The sequence below is a fragment of the Neomonachus schauinslandi genome, chromosome 4, assembly GCF_002201575.2.
Source record: "Neomonachus schauinslandi chromosome 4, ASM220157v2, whole genome shotgun sequence".
In the NCBI taxonomy this organism is placed as follows: domain Eukaryota; kingdom Metazoa; phylum Chordata; class Mammalia; order Carnivora; family Phocidae; genus Neomonachus; species Neomonachus schauinslandi.
The window spans coordinates 137,339,989-137,354,197 of record NC_058406.1 but is presented as its reverse complement, the minus strand read 5'-3'; the positions used below and the strand labels follow the sequence as shown (position 1 = coordinate 137,354,197).

Sequence of the window (14,209 nt, the reverse complement as noted above, 5' to 3'; positions counted from 1 at the left end):
TATTCTTAGCACTGTGTGGCAGTGTAAATCAAAGTTAAACTACAGTGGAAAAGGAGGAATCTTCAAATTTCTGTCATCACACTTTCCTTCTGTATACTCTTAATGTGTATATTTATACACAAATGTTATAGACATATTCCAAGGACTTAATATGTATAAAACAAAATATAAAATATAGAAATTTTGGTGCATCACGCTCTGCACTGCCCAGACTAGCGAGCAATACAGTCAGGATGGCTAAAGGTGATCCCAAGAAACCAAAGGGCAAGATGTCTGCTTATGCCTTCTTTGTGCAGACGTGCAGAGAGGAACATAAGAAAAACCCCAAGGTCCCTGTCAATTTTGCAGAATTTTCCAAGAAGTGCTCTGAGAAGTGGAAGACAATGTCTGGGAAAGAGAAGTCTAAATTTGATGAAATAGCAAAGGCAGATAAAGTGCGCTATGATCGGGAAATGAAAGATTATGGACCAGCTAAGGGAGGCAAGAGGAAGAAGGACCCTACTGCCCCCAAAAGGCCACCATCTGGATTCTTCCTGTTCTGTTCAGAATTCCGCCCCCAAGATCAAATCTACAAACCCTGGTATCTCTATTGGAGATGTGGCAAAGAAGCTGGGTGAGATGTGGAATAACTTAAGTGACAGTGAAAAGCAGCCTTACAACAATAAGGCAGTAAAGCTGAAGGAGAAGTACGAGAAGGATGTCGCTGACTATAAATCTAAAGGAAAGTTTGATAGCGCAAAGGGTCCCGGCCAAAGTTGCCTGGAAAAAGGTGGAAGAGGAAGATGAAGAAGATGAGGAGGAAGAAGAGGAGGAGGAGGAGGAGGATGAATTAAAAAAAAACTGTTGATCTGTCTCCTTGTGAATACCTTAGAGTAGGGAGCGCCATCATTGACATCCTTCTTACTCGGGGTGTGTCTGTTGCCCTCGTAGGGTTAATTACACAATTGGGTCATGGTCATATTATAGTTTCTCAAAGTGCTCTAAAACTTGTGTGTCTCCAGCACCTTATAGGTACACGTTGCAACGCACCTCCTGGTGTTTACCAGGGGCTTATCCACCCCAGACACTTTTAGCACCTTCACATATGCTAAGTACAGTGGTTTACATGAAGTGGCCATGGGTGTCCGGAGCACCCTGAAACTGTATAAAAGCTGTACATATTTCCAAACATTTTTAAAATGAAAAGGCTCTCGTGTTCTCCTCACTCTGTGCATTTTGCTGTTGGTGTGACAAGGCAGTTAAAGATCTTTCTGGCATGTTCTTTTTTTTAATTTTTAAAGTGGTGTTAACGATGTGGTTATTGGCTAGAAATCCTGAGTTATCAACTATACATATCTATAGTTTGTAAAAAGAACAAAACAACCGAGACAAACTCTTGATGCTCCTTGCTTGGCGTTGAGGCTGTGGGGAAGATACCTTTTGGAGGGGCTATAGCTCAGGGCATGCACCGTGAGGCTGGACCTGTGGACACTGCAGTGGGCATCCATTTATCTGAAGGTTGTCTTGTTTCTGTATATAGTGACCTAGCATTCTGCTGCCATTCTTAGCTGTGGAAAAGGGGGGGGTCAGCTGGCATGAGAAGTGTTTGGATCCTTTTTAGTTAAGTGCGGTAGTTTTAAACTGTTTGTTTTTAAACAAACTATAGAACTCTTCACTGTCAGCAAAGCAAAGAGCCACTGCATCAATGAAAGTTCAAGAACCTTCTGTACTAAACACAATTTGTAACATTGTTATTTTTTTGTATGTTTAGAATGCTGAAATATTTTTGAAGTTAAATAAACAGTACTATATTTTTAAAAAATATGTAGAAATTTTACAGTATGAGAGAAAATACAAATTATATCAATCTCTTTATTAACAGTAACATTTTGTCAACAAAATAATATTATTATTTATCAGTTATAATGTAATTTAACCTTTATTATTTTAAAAATATGGATCTATATTGTTTACTCTGATATTTGATTTTAATATCTATAAGGACTGGAAAGGTATCTAACAAATACTGATAAATTTAATTGAGACAAGCTTCACAAATTATAATACTCATTTTACCTTCCAATAATTACATTAAGTATGTATGTGGGCGATTCTGCAATAGCTTGCATATAAATGATGTAGATGCATTTCACTGGTCATTTTAACTGAAATCCTAGGATAGAATCCCTTATTCTTTGTTGGATTTTACATTCTTTCTTTTTCTGAATTCCAGTTAAAGCAGAAATACTATTAATGGTTTCACTTTTTTAGTTTTTCCATAAAATCCAGTTTTCATCAAAAAAGTGTTTTTCAATTTAACCTACACTTTCTCAAGCACGTATTTCTTTAAAAGGACATGAAAAAAGTAGTTCACACATTTCATTATTGAAAAAGCATCAACAAATTCCATAAAATTCCAAACTTCCACTCTATATTTAACTCTTAGACTCAAAAGCAGCATAAAATATTTCATTAAGTAGTTTTTATAAGGTAATAAAACAATACTATCAAATGGCTTTAAATACTATTAAAATTGTAAAGTTTATCTCTCCATTTTGCTTGTTTACTTACATAAATATCTTATTAATCATGATATCATGATTAGATATTATCATCTAATAGCTCAAGGTAAGTTTCATCATTTTTAATAAAACACATAAAACTTTATTTCAAATTGTCTTAATAATGATTTGGATTATAGTGCCTTATATCGCCTCAGATCTTAATAGATCATCATTGCCATCTACATTAGGTAATAAAGGACTTCTTGGAGTATGAGACACCTCCATTCTGCTAAGTTTCTTATTGTAGGCTTGGACTCATTGTTTGGATGGCCCTGATTATTGCTTGTAGCACTACCTAATGGAAGATTTTCCTTCAGGATATTGGGGGACAGGGGGGGTATTTCAATCTATGTTCTGTATTTAAAGAGTTAGTATTAGGGTTAGGTCAGGGGATGTAATGGGATAGCTCATTATTTCTGGCTATCACCAATAGCGCAGTAACATATCTATGAACTAGGTTTGAGTCCTTTCCCTCTCCATCATTTACTCAAAAGAAACTCTCCATTAGATCATAAGGCTGAACTGGAAAGTTATCAGTGCAACACAGATAGGTGCCATAGAAATCTACACTTCTCTCAACATGTTTATTCATGCTTCCTGGGTCTGCTTGATATGCCTTTTCCAATACACCATGGATTTTTGCTATACCCACCAACCCTAAAACATGTTGAGAATGTCCATTAGTCCCTAAAGTTAACAACTGACATCGTCTGGGTCTGAGTAACATAATAAGAGCTCTTTTGCAAATGGAAACTTTTGTGTCTCCAGAACCTTATAGGTACACATTGCAACGCACCTACTGGTGTTTACCAGGGACTTATCCACCCCAGACACTTTTAGCACCTTCACATATGCTAAAGATAAACTTACAGACTAGACCTGCTGTATAACTTTCTCTTGCCCTGCATCACATTTGAACAGGCAGTCTCACTTGTTAATTAAGTCAGAACAGAATTTCCAGGTATGCTGCTTACAAACTCCAAAGAAGCGCATTATGCCTTATTATTGTTCCTTAGTTGATGGAGATAGGAAGTATAACAAATTGTCCTTTATTTCAGAAGGAAGATGCTGTTAATGCTGCAGCCACTTAACTCCTAAGACATTCACCAATGTAACAGGTTCTTCAATCTTCAATTACCATCTACCATAGATAGTAATGATGATGGTATATGGTAATTATTTCCTAATAGAGCATCTAGCATATTTTATACTTTCTGCTCATGGAATTCAATTACCTAATATCATTAATACAATGGACTGATATGATGTTCTGGTGAATATTAAGATGATCAAGGTGTCTATGACTTTACTCTGACAAAGAAAGGGAAGTTAACAGAGTCCTGAAACTCTCTAATAAATTGGAGCTCTGCTTTCCAATTAGAGCTTAACTGGTTTTGGTTCTCTCTTCCTATTGGAATCAAGAAAAACATTTGCCAAATCATGACATGTAAATCAAATGGCAGAAGTTTTGTTTATCTGTTGCAATAGCTGATGTCTATGACTCTACTCTGACACAGAAAGGGAAGTTAACAGAGCCCTGAGACTCTCTAATAAATTGGAGCTCTGCTTTCCAATTACAGCTTAACTGGTTTTGGTTCTCTCTTCCTATTGGAATCAAAAAAACATTTGCCAAATCATGACATGTAAATCAAATGGCAGAAGTTTTGTTTATCTGTTGCAATAGCTGATCACATTAGCTATGGTGGAGCTATAACCTCGCTGGGCATGCAATACTCTATACTCAACTGCCATATCCATCTGATTTTTATCAGTATCACAGAGGTAAATTGATATGATGGACTCTATCATAATTGCATTCTTCAAGTTTTTGTTGATGGAGCCAATGTCTGCAATTTTTTGTGAACATATTTCTTGTGGTTTACTACCCTGACTTGAGTGAAGGCAAGTTGTAGAAACTTCCACTTCATCTCTTCTATCATAATACCTGTAGGGAACTGACCCTCATTCTACAGATGAGGGTTACACCAACTTTTAAGTATAGGTAACCAACTGGAGAAATACTCACAGAATAGATTAGCTATGGGATAGTTTTGGATTAGTTTTCCATTTATCACCTGGTAGACATAAGCTCCTATTTAAGTCAAAGACTACAAGGGCACTTTGAGTCTTTATTAGTGTCAATTCAAAACTCTTATCTAAAAGATATAAAAAATCTGGCTATTCTTCCTTCCTTAGTACATACCCATTCTAGCAAGTGATTGTAGACTGCTTTCAGGAAAATTTAAATGATTACTTCCTATGTGTAGATGTAGCAGAATTACAGGAACTTTCCTCAAGAGAAAGACACTCTAAACAATAGGGTCTGGATCTCTGAACTTACTTGTATCTGGAAAATGGGTAAGGGACAGCAACAGCTAATATCAGCTTCTGTTTGCCAGCATGAGTTATATTATTATGTAAATTGAGCAATTTTCTAATTGATTAACCCTCTCTCTTGCCCCTAGTGACACCATGATCTAGTAGCCATTACCCTAAATAGCTATAATTTCCACTTTTCTGTGCTGCCTAAGAGGTATCAACTTAGAGCTTTGGGTAATTTTGTAGATCTGTGTGCCATACACAGCCTTTTCAGGCTCAGAAGAACCAACAATCTGTGACCTACTACCAACAAAAAACATTTTAGGGATCATGATACATAAGATAATCAATTAGGGTTAGTGGGTTTCCTTGATAGCCAAAATCTGGAATACAAGAAAAAAGAACAGTAATTTTAGATATCTAAACATCTCAAAGTATAATTACTTAATTTTTGACCCTCAGAATTATTGTGCTTTTCATATGTCATGCTGTTTCTTCCAAGTCTCAGAAAAGACATAATGCCCAGTTTAATGTTTTCCTCCCATTCCCTCAAATTTTAAAGTATTTTTGGTTAAATTTGCGTATCTCCTAAAACAATGATTTTCTTCACAATCTTTCATGTATTATATATAGAGATTTCTAATTTACTCATTTATATCCCTAAATGTATTCACTTAGATCTTGTCATGTAATATTTATTTTTTTCTTATTTTATTAAGTCCTGGCTATATTAGTTGTTTTTTAGCCAACTGTTTCTACCAGGAAAAAGAAACATTTATTCTTGAACTCATTACAGAGGAAGCAAGTAAAGTTGACCAGTTAGCAATTGAGACAATGAATTAAAATAAAACCTAAAGTAATACGCCAATTAATGTCATTTGAAACTACACTTAGGTAAGATTTGCCATGTTAAAATCAAGGGCAAAATAGTTTATTTTTTAGAAAAATACATCTCAATTGTATTCTATATGATTTTAGAAAGTGGCATATAACATTATAGAATAAATTATTTATAGCGAGCTTATGTAAATAAATTTTGATGTTATTGCATATGGATGTTTATAAGCAGAAATAAATTTTATGATCCTATAATATATCTAGCTACCTGTGGCATTTTATCAGTGCAAGTTATAGATTCATCTCTGTTGACACCTAAAAAAATGCATTGTTAGGTAAGTTGTGCAATTGTTAGGTAAGTTGTGCAGTAATAAATTAGAGTTTATTTTTAAAGAAAAATAAAATATTGAAGTCTGTGACAATCATTATTGCATTAATTCTGTGAGTTACATGATTTATCAACAGTATCTGATTTATGCAAACATTTCCACATTTTTCTTCCTATATTATTGTCATCGCTTAATAATTTGCATCAGAATAGATGAAACAGGTGCAAACATAAAGTGAGTATCAAAACTCCATATAAAATGTTAATAAACTCGAACAGATCAGAGGTCATTGGAAATATAATTACATTCTACTGCCTTTTTCTAGATTTTTCAACTTCAACTTAGCCATCTCCACATGTCTAAATCTCTGTACTCATCCCTATCAACTCCTCAAAACACACTTTGACTTTAAGCTCATTATTAAATGAGAATGGGAGAACAGACAGTTACCAAAGGGGAGGTAGGTGGGGGGATGGGTGAATAGGTGAAGAAGATTAAGAGTACACTTATCTTGCTGAGCACTAAGTAATATATGAAACTGTTAAATCACTCTATTGTACACCTGAAACTAATATAACACTGTATGTGAACTATACTGCAATTAAAATTTTTCAAAAAAAGAAAAAATGAGACTGAAACCTGGAACTTTAAGACTCAATGTAATATCTGTCACACAGTGTCTCTTAAAAAATAATCCTCTGGAATAAAGGGATCTGTCTGATGTTAATAAACAAACTCATGTTTTCAATAACTATATGGTGACCTAATATGAGCCCAAAAGTGCTAAGAACGTTCCCATATGTCCTTGCTGTGGTTTAAAATAAATGTGACTTTAAAAACATTTGTGAGGGAGCCTGGGTGGCTCAGTCGTTAAGCATCTGCCTTTGGCTCAGGTCATGATCCCAGGTCCTGGGATGGAGCCCTGCATCAGGCTCCCTGCTCCACAGGAAGCCTGCTTCTCCCTCTCCTGCTCCCCCTGCTTGTGTTCCCTCTCTCGCTGTGTCTCTTTCTGTCAAACAAATAAATAAAACCTTTAAAAATTTTTTAAATTTAAAAAAATAGAAAAATAAAAACATTTGCGATTGTGTCTATGACTGCGATAATATAAAATGTAAAAGAGCAACTGAAATAAAGATAATTAGAAGAAATGACAATGAATTCATCTAAAGTATTTCTCCTAAGGTGATTTTCTTTTATTTGATTTAACAATAAAGTTATTTTTTAATATGTTAATTACCCACTTACTAAAAAAGCAAAAAGGCATTACCCATGTATTGCCATAGTAACTGTTTTCATTATTTTGTGCATGTATTTAATTAAACAGTGTAAGGTATCATGAAACAGAAAATTGTCAGTTTGTGTACTTCCAGAAAAGAAGTAATTCAATTTAGTTTTGTCCTTAGTTGTTATTGACTCCTGGAATTTGAATATTAACCTTTCTAGCATCTAGAGAAAAGAGATGTCTTCAGACCTAACCACTCTATTCAGTGGAAGCACCAAGTGTAGTTTTTGGGAAATTTTGCAGCCCTACTCTCCATTAGGCACTATGGAAAAGTAAGCAAATGCGGTAGTGTGCTGTATCAATGTAATGTAAGCCTCTAAGCTTTCCCTTCCTACCAGACTGTGATGGCTATCTGGTGAATCTTTGTATTTCATAATCCTCACTCAGTAACAGATAAGCCACCAGCTTAAGTAACAGGTGATGTTTCAGCACATCACACCAGCAATTCTCTCTTTAGTCTCTATTTCATCAAATTTTCACCCTCTCTACTGGGATATTCTCATTAGCATACAAGAGGGGATTTATTGCTGCAGTCTTTAAAAAAACACACACACACAAAATAAAACCTCCTCTCTCTTTTTTTTTTTTATTCTTATGTTAACCCCCATACATTACATCATTAGTTTTAGATGAAGTGTTCCATGATTCATTGTTTGTGCATAACACCCAGTGCTCCATGCAGAATGTGCCCTCCTCAATACCCACCACCAGGCTAACCCATCCTCCCACCCCCCTCCCCTCTAGAACCCTCAGTTTGTTTTTCAGATTCCATCGTCTCTCATGGTTCGTCCACCCCTCCGATTTCCCCCCCTTCATTCTTCCCCTCCCGCTACCTTCTTCTTCTTCTTCTTTTTTCTTCTTAACATATATTGCATTATTTGTTTCAGAGGTACAGATCTGAGATTCAACAGTCTTGCACAATTCACAGCGCTTACCAGAGCACATACCCTCCCCAGTGTCCATCACCCAGTCACCCCATCCCTCCCACCCCACCCCCCACTCCAGCAACCCTCAGTTGAAAACCTCCTCTCTTGATGGCCCCATTTTTCTTATCCCTGTATAGAAAACCTTTGTAAAAGAGTTGTCAATGCCAACTATCTCTTTGCCCTTTGCTCACATTTCCTTTTGACCCACTCAAGATTCACTCCTACCTTTCCACTTGTTCTTAATCAGTTCAACAATGTCCACAACATGGTAAGTGGACAATCCTCTTCTGTTCCCTACTGAGCTTAACCTAGGCTGAGTCAGCTCTTTATTAAGCTAGCTCCCTGCTAAGCTGGGGAAGAAAATGAGTCTCAAACATAATGGCAGACGTTTTTGTGCTCTGCTAGTACATTCCCTCAGCTTATCTGTTGTGAAACTGCCAGCTGAAGCCTGCCCCATATGTCTTCTGGATGTTCCTCAAACAACAGTGAATGGAGATATGTTTCAACCTCTACTCTTTGGATGGACATTTCTAGGAATCTGTCTGTTCCTCTTCTGGAGGTATCTGTGGGTTCAAGCCTCTTTTGTTTATATGATCAACTTCAATAATCTACATTTTATTAAGTTTTTCCCTTCCCACTTCATACACTCTCTATCACATCTTGCTTATATTACCTTCCAAATAAACTACTGTGCAAAATCCTTGTTTCAGGTTTTGTTTTCAGGAAATCTAAAAGTGTCATCTATATTTCTCTCTCCTCGCCCACTAAATGTCTAATTAATGCATTTTGTTTAATTCTACCTCCTCTCTTTCAACAATAATGCAAGTTCCATAAGGGAAAGATTGTTGCCTATTTTGTTGTTGTTGATAATAGTGTCTGGCACATTATTTGTAGGTTGTAATTCATTAAATGAGTGAATAAAAGTAACAGAGACATCAATATATCTATAGTGCCAAAAAGAGGTTGATACTGGTTTTTGTTTTTGTTTTTGTTTCCTAAAGCAAGACCTGTTGTACTATGTAGATTACTGAGATTGTGGCAATAAATTAAGTATTCTGCAAATACTGAATATTGATAAATTACAGAAATATAAGTTAATTATTTTGTTTTCACTTTAATAATTCAGTCCTTTTAAACTTTTAATAATTGTAATTGTGTTCGAAGTTAGCAAGGTCTTATTCTACAATTCTAAAATATATTAGCCAATAGTGTTCCTATGTTTTTTTCTTCTACTTATAATGACTTATCCAAATTGCTACTAAAACTTTTGCTTACAGGATAAAATAAACTTAAAATGACTTTGATATTGTACCTACTTCATATAATCTTTGCATAGGCAGTGTATTTTCATAAATATCCAAAATTACTTAAATTTTTTGAAAGCACATATGATATAGTTTGGCCTTAACACACTTGTTTAATGAATATTGTACTGACAGCTATTTAGATTATCTCCTTTTTCCTTTCAAATAATGCTGTAAAGGTACCGAGCTATCCACCCATGTATATTTACTCTTGGCACGTAAATTTTTTTTTAAGTATTGTTGCTAGGGTGAAAGGATTTATATTTAATTTAAATGTAAAAATTTGATATCTGCTATAAAATTGCCCTTTTAAAATATCATATGCATATATGACATTATGAAAATGTGAATAAATAAGTTACCCCAATACTATCAACACTACTAGCTAAAATAATCATTTTTGCCAATGTGATAGAAAAAATAAACAATATTCCAGTACTTTAACTTACATTCCACTGATCACTAATAATAAAAGTGTGTGTTAATATTCTATTTTCTGTGAATTTGTGCTAATATAGCTGCAGCCTGCTTTCAGTGGGTACTTCTTGCTTGCTGAGAGCTATAAAGTTTACATAAATGATCACAATTCTCTTAACAACTTTATAAGATAGTGGCTATTATTAGCTTCATTTTATGTAAGAAATTGATAGAAGTAAATCATTCAGGGTTACACAACTGACCACAAATTTGAACTCAAGCACCTTAGCTCTGGAACCCACACACCTAGCTATTATGTCCCACCATATTCTCCTAATTTTAAGGTCCATTTGCTATTTTCTATTTGATTCTTTACATTTTTCTTATCAACAGATTTAACAATAATAACTTAAAGAAAAACAAAGATAAACATTTGAAAAGATGTGGGGAGAAAAAAATCTTGTATCTATAACTTTAATATTTGATTTTTTTTTTCTCTCTTAAGAGAAACCAAATAAGTAACACTCCAAAATAGCCAGAGTCAAGTTTCCTGTTTCTTTTATGGAAGTCTTCCCCATTTTTTTAGTGCCAATGTTTTAGAGTTCAACGATCATCCCTTTTTTTTTTTTTTAAGAGAGAGAGAGAGAGAAACATCGTTAGTTTTTGATGGAGTTGGTACTTTAGATTTCAGTTGTATACATTGTGCAAATATGTAATTGACCTTGAACAAATTATCTAACCTCTATTTCTTCACCTATAAAATGAAGATAAAAATTGTGTTTTTCATAGCTATGAAAACTAAATGAAATAGTGCAAATAAAGTGCATAGAACTCTAAAAAAAAAAAAGAGCGAGAGAGAGCATGAGGGGTGAGGGAGAGGCAGAGGAAGACAGAATCTTAAGCAGGCTCCATGCCCAGTGGGTAGCCTGATGCCGGGCTTTATCTCAGGACCCTGAGATCATGACGTGAGCCAAAATCAAGAGTCAGACACTTAACAAACTGAGCCACCCAGGCACCCCAGCCCAAAGATCCTTTCTAATCAATCTCTTTACACTCTGCAATCCACAAGATTCTGGAAAGTATTCAGAACCTTGTATAATAAATAAGTTCTTTTCAAAGAGAAAAGTCCATTTTAAAATCCTGATCTCTCTAAGCAAATGGAACCATATTTGCTATCTTTAAAACTGTGATCCTTGTTGGTACTGTTTATCTTAAATGTATAAACAAGGACTACAATAATTCACACTGAGAAAGAAGTTAAATGTGATGGGCTCTAGCACTCTTAAAAGCTGCAAAAACCAGATGGAATGCATCAAATTAGCCATACCGACTGGTTCTTCATTGCTGTGTTATCTTGAGTTCAACTTGCTATCTGCTTACTTAAAGCTAGGGCAGATATACGGGCTTGGCAAAACTGAAGTTTATATAATTTTGGAAGCTCTTGTCAAAAATAAAATAAAAGACGTAAATACAAAGTTAGATGCTCAAGTAAATGTTTATTAGCAGGAGAAAAGACATCGTGTCAAATTACAGGACACTTAAAGATACGGATTTCTGGGTGCCTGGGTGGCTCAGTTGGTTAAGCGACTGCCTTTGGCTCAGGTCATGATCCCAGGGTCCTGGGATCGAGTCCCACATCGGGCTCCCAGCTCAGCGGGGAGCCTGCTTCTCCCTCTGACCCTCTCCTCTCTCATGCTGTTTCTCTCTCGCTCGCTCTCCAATAAATAAATAAATAAAATCTTTTTAAAAAAAAAAGATACGGATTTCTTTCCTTTCAGAACTCAAGAAAATTTTAGAAAAAAAAAAAAGTTTGTATTGACATGTTTCTAGAGTATATTCTGGCTTCCACTCCAAGCCAGGAATACCATCCCAGAAACAGCTCTCACTGTGGCCTTGGAAGTAAGCAACAGTGAACCCAACTCTTTATCAACTTTATAGGCTTAAAGCTAATATTGAAATTAATTCTTTGAGTGACTCAAATGTCTTACAATCTTGATTCTAGATCATCACATATATTGCTTTTCTGTGTCATCTCCCCACATCATCTTAAATTTTTTTTTCATCTTGTTAGTCTGGTCACCAGTGAAATACCACTTAATCAGAGGTCTTTTCTGCCCTCTTTCCTATTTATACTAGGCAAGCACTCTTTCCCTGTTTCCCTAACTCTCAACATTTACCTTTCTGGAATAATAAATTACGAATTTCATGATTAAGTAATTCATGATTACGTAATTCATGATTACTCTTTTTTAAGATTTATTTATTTATTTGAGAGAGAGAGTGCATATGCATGTGAGTACGAGCGGTGGGGAGGGGCGCGGGGGGGGGGGAAGCAGACTCCCTACTGAGTGTAGAGCCAGAGGCTCTACAGGGCTCTATCTCATGACTCAGAGATCATGACCTGAGCCTAAATGAAGAGTCAGCTTTACGGACTGAGCCACCCAAGAGCCCCTCATGATTACTCTTGGATACGGGTGTTTCCTGATACACATTAAACTCACCATAGGATTCCCAGCTTCTAGTACATTATCTTGCACACAGTGATAACACTGAATCAGGGTTTTGGAATTAATTGTTAGCAATAATTACACTAAATACATGGCCCTTAGTAGGTCCTCAGTGTATTATTCAATTCTTCTACCTTTATCTATCCTGACTCTCTGGGGGTCTTTACTCCTTGCATTATGCCCAACAAATGTAATGAAAGCCTTTTTATAATACAATATTGTTATCTCTCTCAACTACTCAAGTAGGCATAAGTCATTTAGAAAAGACAAAGGAGGCTATGTACTTCTTTGTTTGTGCTAGCACCATTATTTAAATTTGAACGAGGATAATGTTCAGCATTATGACTAAAAAAGAGCATATACGGAGAAGTATAGCAAAACCATGGACTATGTAATGACAAAAACAGCTCACTAGGAAGGAGTGATTTGAATTTTACTTATTCTCTGAGCATCTGACACAGGTGTCCTCTAAGTCAAATATGTGTATATTTTCATCTATTTTGCATTATACACACTGCTGTTTCTTTCCATTAGCATAGATAATTGAGAGCTGACATACATATTTAAAGATTTTTCTTAAACTACTCTGAAGCCTAATGATGACATTAAACTATCTAGAAAATGTATTTATCTAATAACTCATTAAAAGTAGTCCTACTGTGACCTTTCCTTTTGGCATTTATGTCATCAAACAAAAACTAGCATATTTCAAGTCTGTCTAGTTACCAGAGGAGTGCAATTCATAAGAGAACAAACTCCAAATTTACAGAGAATTAGAATTCTTTTGTTGTGCTAAATGGAGTGCATCATTAATCTCAATGAACCTTAAAAGGAAATGAAGCTGAATCAAGATTGAGTAATGAAGAAAGCAGGAGAGTATGGCTTCCATCCTGAATAATTAATCAACAAAGGACTGTTGCCAGATTTGAGAACTACATGAGTTGAAATAAATATTTTGTGATTGATTTTAGTTTGGTTTTCCATATATGTGCTCATGCATGTGTGTGTTTACACAAATTATACCTGTGCTAATTTTACTCATTTGCACTTAAAACTTTTTCAAAATTAGGGGCGCCTGGGTGGCTCAGTTGGTTAAGCGACTGCCTTCGGTTCAGGTCATGATTCTGGAGTCCCGGGATCGAGTCCCACATCAGGCTCCCTGCTCGGCGGGGAGTCTGCTTCTCCCTCTGACCCTCCTCCCTCTCATGCTCTCTGTCTCTCACTCTCTCTCTCCCAAATAAATAAATAAAATCTTTAAAAAAAAAAAACTTTTTCAAAATTAACAATGGTATCTCTTTAAATGGTTTTATTTTTTGAATTGAGTATATTTTTCCACAATGTATTCATGAATTGACAAAAAGCTCTGAGAATGTGTAAATATTTCTAATAGGAAAACAACCCTATTGCCATCAGTTATAAGAAGAATTTACAGGGGTCACAAAGAGTAACTAGCTTTTAGAGACATTTGAGAAAAAGGAAATGAAAGTAAAATACTTCATTTTACCCATTGTCAAGAAAAATTCTTGGCATATAGTAGGTGCTCAATATGCAAATGTTGAGTGGATGAACTATAGAAATAAAAATTAAGTAGAATATTCCTATAAAATGCAAAGTAGTAAGACACTAAACAAATTTAATTTTGTCAGAGAATCAGAACCGATGACTACAAGTCTTAAGGACAAAATTTACCCCGTATTGCTGGTTATAATAAATTCAGAGACTGAGAGGGCTGTGTGTAAAATAAT

General features: G+C 35.4%; 1 pseudogene; it reads left to right on the top strand.

The window, feature by feature from the left end:
- The first annotated feature begins 204 nt into the window (after positions 1 to 204).
- On the top strand, positions 205 to 847 carry LOC110578845 (annotated as a pseudogene).
- Positions 848 to 14,209: the final 13,362 nt, after the last annotated feature.